The following is a 14,352-nucleotide window of genomic DNA, read 5'->3' as shown; positions in this document are numbered from 1 at the left end:
TGTTTCTAGTTACTAGCTTTTATGCATAATGCTTTTATGAAAACTCATATACGTGTTCTGTTGAATACAGTAAAACCTTGGATTGCGAGTAACTTGTTCTGCGAGTGTTCCACAAGACAAGCCAACATTTCTAATAAATTTTAACTTGATAAATGAGTGATGTATTTCAATATGAGTAGTACATGGTGCCAAATGTTTCATGATCACAACTGAGCCAATGGCTCTTCTTTCCCTCTCTCACTGTTGGATTGTGGGTGATTGTCTCCCATGCTCAGATGCTTGGTCTCAGGCTGCAGTGTTTGGCAGAAATCAGTGATTTTTCAGAACTTTGGAAGGTGTTCACACCTGGCACCAGTGTATCTTTTGTCACTTCAAGGCACCTATGGACGGTCCTTTGCTTTTCCATATAAGAATAAGTTTAGGAATGCTTTGCTTCATTCTGGGTCAGGTTGCCTGCAGATATAGACCCTTTCCTCTGCTGTCTTATTGCAAGTTACATTAAATACAGTATATGACAAGAGTTTATTAATACTGTACTATAGTCAACATCCGTACAAGCATATACAATGGCTCCCATGCAGAAAAAGGTTGAAAAGAAAGGCTGTAAGAAGGAGATGATTATGGTGGAAGTTAAGAAGGAAATACATCAAAAAGTACAAACATGGTATGGGAATGGCTGAAATTGCAAGATTTTATAAGACATCTACATCTGCATCTTGTCTGCAGAGGAGGAGGGGAAAAAGGCAGGAGAATCCCTCACTTCAAATGAGATTATGGAGATGTGTAAAATGTGGGAAACTGCAAAATTTTGTAGAAAAGCACCACACGAATAAGGTTTGTATCAGTGCAAGCGATGAATCTGTTGAAAAACAATGCAATGTCATATTTCTGCAAAATCCTCAAAAGGAGGAAAAAACAAGTGTCATTGGATAGGTTCCTTGTTAAAGCTGCAAGAAAAGGATTCCATTGAGCCAATAGACACCAGTGATTCCATTAGTGATAGTGAAATTCATCCTACACAATAACCCTCCCTCACACCAGCCATGAAGGTTTTCAAAGGTAAATGCAGGTTGATTTATTTATTTTTCTTTGTATTTTGTATTTTTTTTATTATTTTGTATTATATCACAGCATTGTAATCATTTTTATATACATATTTTGGGTTGTAGAATTAATCATCTGAGTTTCCATTATTTCTTATGGGGAAATTCACTTTGATATACAAGTGCTTTGGATTACAAGTACGTTTCCAGAATGAATTATGGTGACAGACCAAGGTTTTACTGTATGTGTATACTTATCTGCTAGATACACATCAAGGAAAGATATTGCCGTGTCACAAAATAGGCATATATTCTGCATCAGTAGACATCACCAAACAACCTTCCTAGTTGGTTTTACTATTTATACCCCCACCAGCAAGCAGTATATGCAAAGTCCAATAACTTCAAGTTGTCACTGAAGCTGGGTATTATCTCTTTTGGATTTAATATTTAGAGGCTGGGTAATGATTGCAGTAGATTTTAATTTGCATTTCTCTATGACTAATGAGGTAGAGAACCTTTCATACATTGTTTGGCCATTTGGATATCCTCTTTTGTAATGTTCATTCAAATTATTTTCTAAGTATTCTATACAGTTTTCTATTTTGTCCATTTATATGATTTCTTATATATAGTCTATGTAAGCCTCTAACAAATGTGCACATTGCAAATATATTCTCCTACTCTGTGTGCTATCTATTCATTTTCTTGATGATAAACAGAAGATCTTAATGTAGCTCTGTTTATCATTTTTTTTTCTCTACAGTAGAGTTTGTTACCAAGTTAAAATGTTTGCCTACTCCAAGATCATAAAGATACTCTCCTATGATTTCTTCTGGAAAATTTCTTTTTTTTTTCCTTTGACATTTACATTTATTTTCCATCTGGAATTGTTTAATATAATGTAAAGTATAGAAGGTAAGACTGATTTTTTTTTTCTTAGATGTGTATCCAGTTGACCCATGGCCATTACTGAAAAAATCATTCTTTCCTAATTTTACTACAGGATGAACATTGTATCAGGTCACTATATATTTTTGAGTTTGTTTCTATTTGTTCTATTCTTTTCCATTGGTCCATTTTTCTATACCTATACCAAAAACACACTGTTTTCATTACTGTAGGTATGCATGTCTTGATTTTGATAGCGTAAGTCCACAAGCTTTGTTATCGTCTTCTAGATTGTCTTTTCTAGTTACTTTTTGATGTTTTTTTTTAATTTAGATACAATTTGCATGTGCTTAAATGTTAAAATCTTATTTTCAGTTTGATGAGTTTTAACAATTGTACATATCCATTTCAGAATCACCCAAAACAAGATATAGAACATTGCAGTTATGCTCCTTGCATTATTTTGATGCAGATTCCAGGTTTCATTGTCAAAAGTATTTTACTATATATCTATAAAAGAAAAGCGTTCTTAAAAACTAAACCATAATACCATTTTCAATCCTAAATGTGGTAACTATGATTCCTTAATAATATCTAATTGCAAAAACTTGATATTGAATTAAAAACATACTTTCTTCCCTTAGAGGTCATGTTCTAGAGAGTTACAGCAAATACATGCAACTTTTCTCAAGATCGGTTCCACTGTGGTTGCAATGAAGATTTTTAAAATGTCTGTCCTGCCTTAATCACAGATAGGAGAGACAAAATATATAAAAACATTGACAACCGTAAATTGCTACACATATACATATATATATATATGTATATATACACGTATATTATATATGTATATATATATATGTATATATATATATATATATATATATAAAATTGTCTCCACTAACCTTTTCATTTTATATAAGCCAAACAAAAATTAAGGAGGTTAAATCTGCAACTTTTGAGTTCCTCCTCCCCTTCTTTCTTGATGAAGCCACGTCTCTCTCCTTGGGCAGAGGCATCTTTTTTGGTGATGGAGGACTCCTCTTCCATCTTCTGGCAGACCTCTCATGAGAATATCTATCTCTCCTCTTTCTTTGACTCCTGTCTGATCATTGCTACAATCAAGCTCACCTTATTTACCACACATCATTTTCCTATTCTGGCATCTCTATATATTTTTTGTGATATCAACATTTGCTTCTTTTACCCAGATACAAAACCCTGACAGTATGAGTGAGGGACAAGGCCATGGGGCTCTTTTCTCTATAATTTATGATGTTCGGGTTTTGCAGCATTTCTTAAGTCTGTAGGTTGATGTCTTTTGTCAATCTTGGAGTTTTCTTGGCCATCATTAAATATTGTTCTGCTTTGTTCTCTTCCTCCTGTTCTACTGGTACTCAAATTAGAAGTATATTAGGTCTTTTTTTTCTTTCTCCTCATATGTCTCCCATCTCTTTTTCCTATTTTCTATCCTTTCACTATTCACACAGTTTAATTGGGATATTTCCTATTGGCCTTCACTTAAAGTCACTATACCTTTCTTTTGCTGCATCCAATTTGTTATTAGACTCATCTATTTATTTCTTAAATTGTAGTTGAATTTGTAATTAGTAAAAATTATGTTGATTCTTTTATGTTTAGAGATTCCACTTCTCTAATGAAATTCTTCCTTATATTATTTATTTTCTTAAACTTAAATCATAGTTACTTTAAAGTACATCCTTAGTAAATAAAATGTCTAAGTCTTCCTGGGTCACATTTTCTTGTCATTTATTTTTCTTGGTATGCTGAGTATTTTTTTTAATGATTGTGGGACATTTTGCATTAATAATTCTAAAGACTGAGTAATTTGTATTTTACTCTGAAGAGGATTCATCTTCCTTCTATTGAATAGCTTGCATGGGGATGAATACCTTAACCCAATCAAGAACTGATCTACTCATGGTGTGTTTTTACTAAAGCCCCTTTCCTTGCTATGTCCTCCCATTTTATTTTTAATCTCTTCAACATTTTAAGGGTGTCAACAATTATTCCCTTTAGCTTCTTTGCTTCTTTCTCTCTGTAGTTTAAGAATTCAATAAATTCCCTAAAGAAAAATCACTGGATTTTTCCTCATTTCCCTATGCCTCAATTTTTCTGAGATCTTGGGCTCTCAAGTTTTGGCTGCCATTGTATTTCTAACCTCTACTTTTTATCCCCAGACTTAATAAAATTGCTGAAAACTCTGCTAGTTTCCATTTTCCTAGTAACAGCTCTGTCTCTCACTTCATAGCCTTTTTGTCTTCTCCAAGAATTGGCAAAAGCACTGTGCTTACAGCAGCTTATAGAATATCAGTCTGTCTTTCCTTGCTTCCCTCAAATCGTTGCTAGCAATTCTAGAAACAGATTTTTCTTTTGCATTTTAGCTGGACTTATTTTGTTGCAAGCTGCTCCCTCATATCCAGAAGGAAAAATTTCATTTAAGCCCTTCTAAGATTGTTTCTTTTGATTTTTTGTGGACTAATCAGTGGCATGGAGGTAGAAAATTTAAATTTTTAAATGGAAGTGAGGATGTTAGCTACTCTGTTGTCAATAAAATGAATTGAATTCCAGGGGAAAAAAAAATATGACTACTTATAGTTATTTTTACCCTACTTATTTCTTGGCCATGTTCTAGATAATTGCGATTGATATATAAATAAGACACACACTGGGGTGCCTAGGTAGTTCAGTCAGTTGAGTATCCCATTCTTGATTTGGGCTCAGATTAGGATCGCAGGGTCATGGGACTGAGACTCTTGTTGGGCTCCATGCTGAGTGTGGAGCCTGCTTAAGATTCTCTTTCACTTGCCCTCTGCCCCTCTTCCCTGCTTGCATGCTCTCTCCCTCTAAAATAAAATGAAATAAAAACTTTTTTAAAAAGACCCATATTAAGTCAACTTGTAAAATTAGTGAATAGGGATAATATAATAATATAGTAATACATATATAATATATAATAATATATATACAATAATCTAATTCTACATAAATACTTTATAATTCTCTTTTTTGTTTTCATTTGACTATATTAATATATTTTCAACTTCATGTCAAAACTATTTAAAATAACTACATATATTTTGATAACATCAAAATTCAATACTACTTCTTATACTTGTTTTTCTTTAAATTTCTAAATATTTTCTGCCTTCTCTAAGTCCTGTCTTGATCATAGCCTCACTTTGTAACATTCTCAATGTCCCAGGATATGGCATAGATATGTAGGTAATTTATTCTAATTTTCTCTTCTTTTCATTGACCAACTGTTGAAACACAGTGTCCTGTTCTTGGTCAAACTCAAATTTTACTTCTTTTTAGGACCTTTACTGTCCTTATATAAGCAATATAAAAGGCATCAGGCTCATATACACTCATTGAATTTGGGAGGGGTTGCATTTTTGGACATGATCTTTTTAACTAGATCAGTTCTTTAAGGGGCCCTCATAGCATGATCCTCAGAGGAAAAAGTTTACAGCATAGTACGGGTATTTGGGGAACAACAAACTTACAACTGCTTTCATCATATTTTCTTTCAACTACCTTTTATTCAGTTCTTTGGCCATAGTGCCAAGTTGATCTAAATTTCCTGATATCTTTCATATTATGAAAGTCCATCTACTAACCCTAATTTGTATGATAATCTGTGCTATTTATTTTCTCAATCACTTTCTGATAGGTCTTTCAACATCTGTATGACTTCCACTTTAATATCCTGTGTGATACACCTTTTATTTCTTTTCAACAGGTTAAATGCATCACTCACTTTCCTCTTGTCAGGCATATGAGTCAAAACTTAATCAAAACAAAAAAGAAATGGCAGGGGTACCTGGGTGACTCAGTTGGTTAAGCATCCGACTCTTGATCTCAGCTGGGGTCACGATCTCACGGTTCTGACTTTGAGCCCCACTTTGGGCTCTGCACTGACTGTGGAGCCTGCTTGGGATTCTGTCTCTCCCTCTCTCTCTGCCCCTCCCCTGCTCACTCTCACTTGTGCTCTCTCAAAAAATAAACTAAAAAAACAAAAGCAAACAAACAGGCAAAAAAATAAATGGCAGATAAATAGATTATAGTGGTGTAAACCATATTTTATAATAATCATAATTAAGGATAGCAACTGAGAACAAATATTGACTGAGAGATAAAAACAGAATAACAGTCAAATAAAATCACATATTGTACTATAATAAATTGTTCTATTTTAGTATATGTGAAATTATCATAAGCATTTCAGAAACAAGTAGCACTATAATAAACCAGCAGAGTGACATAAATGACACATCTATGAACCATCAATAGATGCTCAACAAACTTCAGGATGTTATTTCATTCTCCCTTAGGTAGAATTAAATGCTTTCTCAATTTATGTTCATAGCATTTAAATATATTCTATTATGACACTAGCCTGGAAGATCTATGAATTCAGGAGTCACAACTAACTTGTTCTCCCCTGCATCCAAAGTGCTATTTAGTATCTGTCATGGCATATTTTTTAAAAACAGTTATTTAGTTTTGAGAGAGAGAAAGACAGAGAAACAGAGTGTAAGCAGGGGAGGGGCAGAGAGAGAGGGAGACATAGAATCTGAAGCAGGTTTCAGGCTCTGAGCTGTCAGGACAGAGCCTAATGTGGGGCTTGAACTCAAGGACTGCAAGATAATGACCTGAATAGAAGTCAGATGCTCAACCAGCTGAGCCACCCAGACACCCCAGCATATGTGTTAAGTATTTTTCCAAATAAATGAATCAACATTCAGCATTTCTTCACTTAATTAGGAATTCCTCAAGCCTAGAAAGGGCTTGATAACAATGAATATCCAACAATATTTATTAAATTCATTATTTCAGATAACAAACATTTTAGTCTTTATTGTCTGCCATGAACTGTACTAAACAAAATGAGAATTACTGAGCAAATTGAAAATATATTCACTACCCTCATGTCTGCCTATTCTCTTCCTTCCTAATTCCATCATCTAATATTTTTCTATGTCAAGAAAAATAATTATTGAGAAGAGTAGTTTAAGAAGACTATGAGATAATATTAATGCTCCTTGAAAATAATTTATGTTTAAAACTTTTATTCATCTCTAATGCTAGATGTAATCCTCTTTTTTTTTTTTTTCAGATTACTCTTCCATTAACAAAACACAAGTTCAGAGGATATAAGTATTTAGAGAGTGCTTGAGAAGATTGAGTAGGCAAGGTCCCAATTTGCATTATATAGTTTTTTTACTCCTAGGGTATTCCCTTTGTATACAAATAGTTACAGACTCTGCTTGAAAGAAGACATTTTCAGTAATTCAGGGATGTGTGTTTTTCACTCATCTTGGGTGGGGATGTCTGGAAGAAGTAAGAAATGAAGGAAGAATCATAGTAAAAATGACAAGAAAAATATGTTGAAAATTCAGTTAGGATTTTAGGAGATATGAAATTTAAATGCAATAATTTCCTGATTATTTTAAGTTAAACCTCTCATCTCTCACTCAAATTCTTTCTTTCTCTTGTCTAAAATATTTTTATTTGAGTACAGTTGACACACAGTGTTACATTTTAGATGTATAACAGTGATTCCACAAGTCTGTATGTTATTATGCTACACTCACCACAAGTGTAACTACTATCTGTAACCATACAATGCTATTACAATACCATTGACTATATCCCCTATATTGTACCTTCTTTCCCTGTGACTAATTCCACAACTGGAAACCTGTATCTCCCACTCCCCTCTACCCATTTTGCCCATCAACCCACTCTCCTCTCTGGCGACCTTCAGTTCTCTGTATTTATGAGTCTGTTTCTGCTTTTTGTTTGTTTATTTACTTGTTTGTTTGGTAGATTCCGCATATGAAAGAAATCATATTGTATTGGTCTTTCTCTGTCTGACTTATTTCACGAAGCATAAATACCCTCTAGATCGATCCATGTTTTTGCAAGTGGCAAGATCTAACCTTTTTTTATATCTGACTCATATTCATTCCAGTGCATGTGTGTGCGTGTGTGTGTGTGTGTGTGTGTGTGTGCGCTCGCATGTGTGTGCGCGTGCATGCTATCTTCTTTATCCTTTCACCTTTTGGTGGGCACTTAGGTTGTTTCTATATCTTGACTATTCTAAATAATGCTATAATAAACATTGTGGTGTGTATATCTTTTTGAATTAGTGTTTTAGTTTTTTGGGGTTTTTTTTTGTTTTTTGTTTTTTGTTTTTTTTTTTTAGGGTAAGTGCCTAATAGTGGAATTACTGGATCATATGCTATTTCTATTAATTTTTTGAGGAACCCCTATACTATTTTCTATAGTGGCTGCACCAACTTATATTCTCACCAACAATGCATGAGGGTTCCTTTTCCTTCCCATCTTCTCCAACATTTGTGCTTTCTTGTCTTTTTAATTCTAGCCATTCTGATAAGTATAAGACATATCATTGATTTGGTATAGGTTTTGATTTGCATTTCTTTGATGAGTAGTGATGTTGAGTATCTTTTCATATGTCTGATTACCATCTGTATGTTTTCTCCATCAAAATACTTTTATGTCTTTAACTAAGCATAAGATCTGTGTCTCCGTATTAAAAACATGAATGTATGGTTGTTACCTAGAGATAAACAGTAACTATGCTGAAGAACATCTTTTAAGCTTACATATACAAAATATGTAATATGTATTGTTTTTATTTAAAATAAAATATCGACAATGTAGATTCTTTTGAATTACATTTATATAATATGTTCACGTCAACACATAAACTTTTACCACATTTTTAATTAACAATATATGATTCTCATATATTTGTTCATATTCAAGACTTTCCCTTTAACTAGAGGAGTATTATAAACAGGTCTACATTAGAAAATAATTTGCAGTTTTGTGAAGGAGGTATTACATAAGTAGAAACTGAGAAACTGGAAATGAAGTAAGATTAGAAAGGTATTTCACAGGCAAATCTGATAAAGTTAGTGACAGACTAGATGCTAGGGATGGGGGAGACTGAGGAGGAAACAACGGGGTTTTTAACAATGTGGGAGCCAAGTAGAGCATAGCAATGAGTTTAACCAGAATAGGAGCCACAGATATGGACAGATCAGAAGGCATGACATGCCTCCAACCATCACAGAGTTGAAAGAACCTGAACAAAGTAATCCAAAACACCAAAGGGAATGAAAGTATGTTATTCACAATCATATATAAAACTCAAGACTGTCTACTTTTTATATTGTTCTTTGAAAACGCATAGGAAAATCTGTAATATCGTAGAATGCTATTAATTTATATTTATTGAATTTCTATTTTCCCATTTAGTATCCCTTCCCAGTGCCACTCTGATTAGAACAAACATAGTCAACAGTACCAGAGGAATTAGAAGCCCTGTTCTTCAGGGGCATGTGGAGTCCCTTATTTTGTCAAATTCAACAGATCCTCTTGACTGTTCCTTGACATGTGTGATTAATTGCCAGGAGTCACTTTATTCTCAGCATCTCCCTCACCCGTGTTGCTCAGGCTCTGCTCTCCAGCTGCCACATCGCATCTCTCAGAAGAATTGAAATACGCCTTTATATTTAAATTTAGTCCTTGTGATCAGGCAGAACTTGTCACATACCTGCCATCCTCACCTAATAATAGGCAAGCGTGAGTGAGTACTAGGACTCCTAGTGTATATTTAATACACTATCCATTGCGTGAAAATACTGATGTGTCTCCTGGAGCCTGCATTGATGCATACATTTGTTTTCTGTTATGCCCACTCTCTGCCATCTGACAGTTCATTAAACCCAGTATTTGGTTAGGTAATGTTTGCTATTCTTTCTTGTATATTTACTTCAAATTGGAAAAATCAAATTTAAAAACACGATCCAACTTTCAAGATTCTTATACATAAAACTTACATAAAACAAAGAATAGTCAGATAATAGAAAGGCAGTTAGGGTAAAATCAATAGTTAACTAATTTTAAATGGTACTTCAGAGCATCTTATTTTTTGAATTTTGGAAAAAAACGTATATTTTAAATTAGCCACCCTGTCTTGGGACAATTTCAAGAAGCATGAAAAATGAAGTGTTACTAAGATTCAGTCAATGCTTTAAAATTTTCTATTAATGATAGATAATGGACATAATAATACAGATAATAATACAGGATGCTATCAATGCTTTGTATTTGGCACAGATACCTTTATTTAATTCCAAATTAGAAACAATATTTCTAATTTTCAAGATGCTCATTAGGTTTCCAAATTAGAAAATGGTATTTCTCCATTTTTTAAGTTTGTATGTACATGTGTACGGTTGTATGTATGTATGTATTTACCCTGAGAGAGAGAGAGCATGCAAGCATGTGTAGGGGTGGGGTTGTAGTGGGAAGGGGAAAAGAGAAGAGGAGAGAATCCCAAGCAGGCTGTATGCTAACATCACAGAACAGGGCTTAATACCAAAAACTGTGAGATCATTAGCTAAGCTGAAATCATGAGTCGAATGCTCAACTGACTGAGCCACCCCAGTGCCTTGGTATTCTTCATTTTTAAACATGGAAATGGCACTTGATATCAAGCCTAATCATTTCACTTTTTTTTTTAATATTGAGTTCAAGAAAAGGCTAAATATAGAAGAGGCATCTTAGCCTCCATGTTGTACATAACTATTTCCTTTTAGTAACCTTTTGAAATTACATTTTGTATATTCATTCCCTTGTGTACATTTCCTGCTATATATCTAGAAGAAAGCCATGGTGTCAGTGATGAATAGAACCAGTGACCTATCCTTCTCTACAAGAACAAGATATTCTCTCTTGAGAGAACCTACTCTGAATTCTGTGTTTCAGTTCCCTCTCGTAGCTCCTATTTCTCTGCTCAGCCAGCATGTTTTCATAGTAGCAGATTCAGATTCTTCTCAGGAAAGAAGACCAAAAGATCAGTGTCGAATTAGCCACATTAAATGCTCTGATCAGACTCAAATATAATGTTCAAGAGTATATTTGAATTTATCAAATATTTTTTTAATCCATAGTGCTTCTTTTAGTTCAGATAGAAAGCTCAGATCACTTCTTTTTTTACATTAATGAGAATAAAGTACCCTCTGCCATGCAAGGTTATTCAGGTGCCTTTTCCAAATTTCAGGTATATTTTCTCTCATGTATTCATTCATTTATTCACTCATTTCTTAGTTAATTCAATCATTAGTGATTTTTCCACAAGCATTGATCCTTAAGTGTGAATACAAAAATAGTCGATAGAAATGATATACATTGACATAAAAACCAGTTATTGATAATTCAATGTATATTTTAATAGTCTCATCTTAAAAGCTAGTTGAAATTTAAACAAATTATGAATATTTCTAAAATCCTTCCTTGAAAGAAACTTGATTCTTTGGCTCAACATTTTTTTCCAGTAAAACAGTTAGAAATTTCGTGTTAGATGTTTGATCTTTTAGATCTTCCATTCGTAGCAACTGAAAGATAACACTTTGTAATTCAAAGTTATTTATGGAAATATTTCACTGACCTAGTGAGGCTCTTATGGTATAGTCACAAAATAAAGTTATTTTCTTCTCTTCCTATTCATTTAAACCTATTCTGTGCGAATAGAACTTTCCTGCCTTAGATGAAATATTTGACAGCTTCTTTAACTCTTTGGTTGTACTGTTTTCATTCAAATGAGAAGGATCTCACCTGAATAATTAAGAAGGCCAGTTCAGCATAATAATTAAAAACTTAGTGTTGAATTCAGTTCTTAATCTTATTCCTTTCAACAGAGGGAGACTTCCAGTAGGGAAACTTGCAGACGGAAAGGGCTGAATGCATGGCTTCCTTTCTATTTCCTGCATAGGTTACTGCTCTGCTCCCATCCTCACTAGGCTGTAGTAGACTACAATTAAAGGGAGTGGGAGATTAGTGAGAAAAGAGGTAAAGGGCAGGAATTTTGCTACTTGACAGATACTAATGTTATTAGGCATTGAATTTCTCTGTGATTTTAAGGTCTTTAAAGCTAACTCTTTCTTGAAGCACATTCACAATGCATTTTCATCTGTCTAGTCATTTGTAATATCCTCAAAAGTTCTTGATTTTGTGATGTTTGGTTCACTCAGTCTTTCTCCGTTGGAATCCCCTTCTTAACCTTCCTCCTTTCACTTTTGGGCAAAATTTCTTTAAGTTAGGTTTAGTGACTCACCTACTGTAAGCTAAATGCTTGTGAATCCTTTGTTCTGGTAAATTCTGGAATTCAGTTTATTCCTTTTAATTTTGTAATTAGAACAACTAACAAGCTATACTCTTTCTGGGTGTGGATCTGACACCAATTTCTATGCCTCATCCCTCTAGGGGGTTGTAACAAGTCAATGCTTTTTTTTTTTTTTTTAATCTTAGTGCAGTCTGAAGTTCTACCATTAACAGAGACATTGTTTTCACATATCATGTTTCATCAAATTTAAGACTGCACTGATTTAAGATGTGCAGTTAATTTATATTCTGCCATTAAGAGACAACATCAGTTGAAATACATGCCCTGATTCTAAAGATGTTAGAATGTGAACAGTGGCACATGTTAGAATTGCTGAAAAATGGTCTTGGCTTTCAGAAGTGGGGGAAATCACTGCTGACAATAGATTAAACTGCCCTCATCGCTGTTGTGGGAAAGCTGTTTTTGCTATTGCTACAGTGGTCTGTGGGTGGAATCCTACAGACTTTGACAAGTTTGACATAGGGATGCTAAGAGCAGTAGCAAACAGTGGAAAAGGGTTAGAATCAGGAACAGCTGTGTCCCCTAGACTGAGAAATAAAAGGTCTCTAGACAGGTGCTAATAGCTCACAGTTCTCAAGTCAGCCGTAAAGTTATTGAACCTATTCTCCTTTCCCCTCAAATCTAATGGCTTGGCTCATTCCCTAGCTTCCTCCTTGTCTTCTCTGCAACTTTTAAAAGTCACTGTTCTTCAGAAGCCAGGCAGAAGTTATGGGAACACCATAAAACTTCCTCTGCCTGCCTTGGTAAGAAACCTGGTTCCCCATCCTGAAAAGGGATAGTTAACAGGACTTCTTAGGGCAATGCATCTGGTACTTGTCTACCAAAGTACTCATATTTGGAGGGTAAATGAGGCCTGTGGCTCAATTTCTTTTTTTTTTTAATTTTTTTAATGTTTATTTAATTTTGAGAGAGAAAGAGAGACAGAGCATGAGCAGGGGAGGTGCAAAGAGAAGGAGATACAGAATCCGAAGCATGCTCCAGACTCTGAGCTGTCTGCACAGAGCCCATCGCGGGGCTCAGACCCACGAACTATGAGATCATGACCCGAGCCAGAGTCCTACCCAGATGCTCCCGTGGCTCAATTTCTAAATTTTGAAGTATATTTATGGAAATTTTGAATCTATATGCTTGTTTTGAAATTTACTAAATTTTTGGAAGTTGATAATTCTGGAAGAAGTGCCACGTTATTCTGGGTTGATGTCTTCTTTCTTTTTAATTTTTTTTAATGTTTATTTTTGAGAGAGAGACAGAATGTGAATGGGGGAGGAGCAGAGAGAGAGGGAGACAGATCTGAAGTAGGCTCCAGACTCTGAGCTGTCAGCGTAGAGCCTGACACAGGGCTCAAACTCACAAACCTCGAGATCATGACCTGAGCTGAAGCCAGAAGAGCCAACCAGGCACCCCAGGTTGATGTCTTCTTAAAGCTCCTCTGTTTTGCATTAGAAGAAATTATGTCAATCTCAAACATGTTTCACTTGCTCCAATTTTTTTTTTGAACCTAGAGGATGTATCACCTCTTTCATAAGTCCTTCTTGGATATTCCACCACCTAATTTTGGGATATAGTAGCAGTGGGCACTTACTAGGGAGAAAGAGGGAAAGATTCTCGTCTGAATATGAAATAGCTATGTAATTTCAATAGCTTTGTTACCTTTCTAACTAACATTCCTTGTGTAGTGGTGCATATGGAGGCATTCATATTTTTTTACATGTTAAAAATACTAGTATGCTTATTAAAAAGTAACATTTTATTTATTTTTATTCAAGCTTGATTTCTGAAAACAGGAGTTCTTACAAATAGTATCTCCATCTTGATTGGCCTTTGAGTTCTACCTTACCATTTCCATATTTTCATGCTGACAATTACAAAATCCTAAAACCTAGAAACACCTTCACAAATAACTATTCATAGGGTATTAATAGATTTGCATTACATAAATGGAACCTAAATTAGTTAATAAAGCTAAACTAAAAAAAAAATGTTTTTTAAATCGTTCAGATTTTGGCTCAACAGGACCCTATAGGAATTGGCTGCCCAGTGTTGAACTAATTGAAAATAAGAACACGTAACAAATGTAAATAATAAAAGCTATCCAGAAATCCTATAGATTATGATAATTTATGTACAAACTAAAATATAGAAAGTACAAATGTGTTCCAGGAGCATATT

At 34.3% G+C, this 14,352-nt stretch overlaps 1 protein-coding gene across 5 annotated transcripts in view; it reads left to right on the top strand.

Moving 5' to 3' along the window:
* The window catches only part of LOC132692166 (bifunctional heparan sulfate N-deacetylase/N-sulfotransferase 4), a 411,890-nt gene that overhangs the window by 43,297 nt on the left and 354,241 nt on the right, over nt 1–14,352 (top strand). The gene's annotated exons all lie outside the window — the stretch shown is intronic.

Source organism: Panthera onca, chromosome B1 (genome assembly GCF_046562875.1).
Source record: "Panthera onca isolate mPanOnc1 chromosome B1, mPanOnc1 haplotype 2, whole genome shotgun sequence".
Lineage (NCBI taxonomy): Eukaryota > Metazoa > Chordata > Mammalia > Carnivora > Felidae > Panthera > Panthera onca.
Note: the sequence above shows the minus strand (reverse complement) of the source record. Positions and strands in the feature narration are given on the sequence as shown.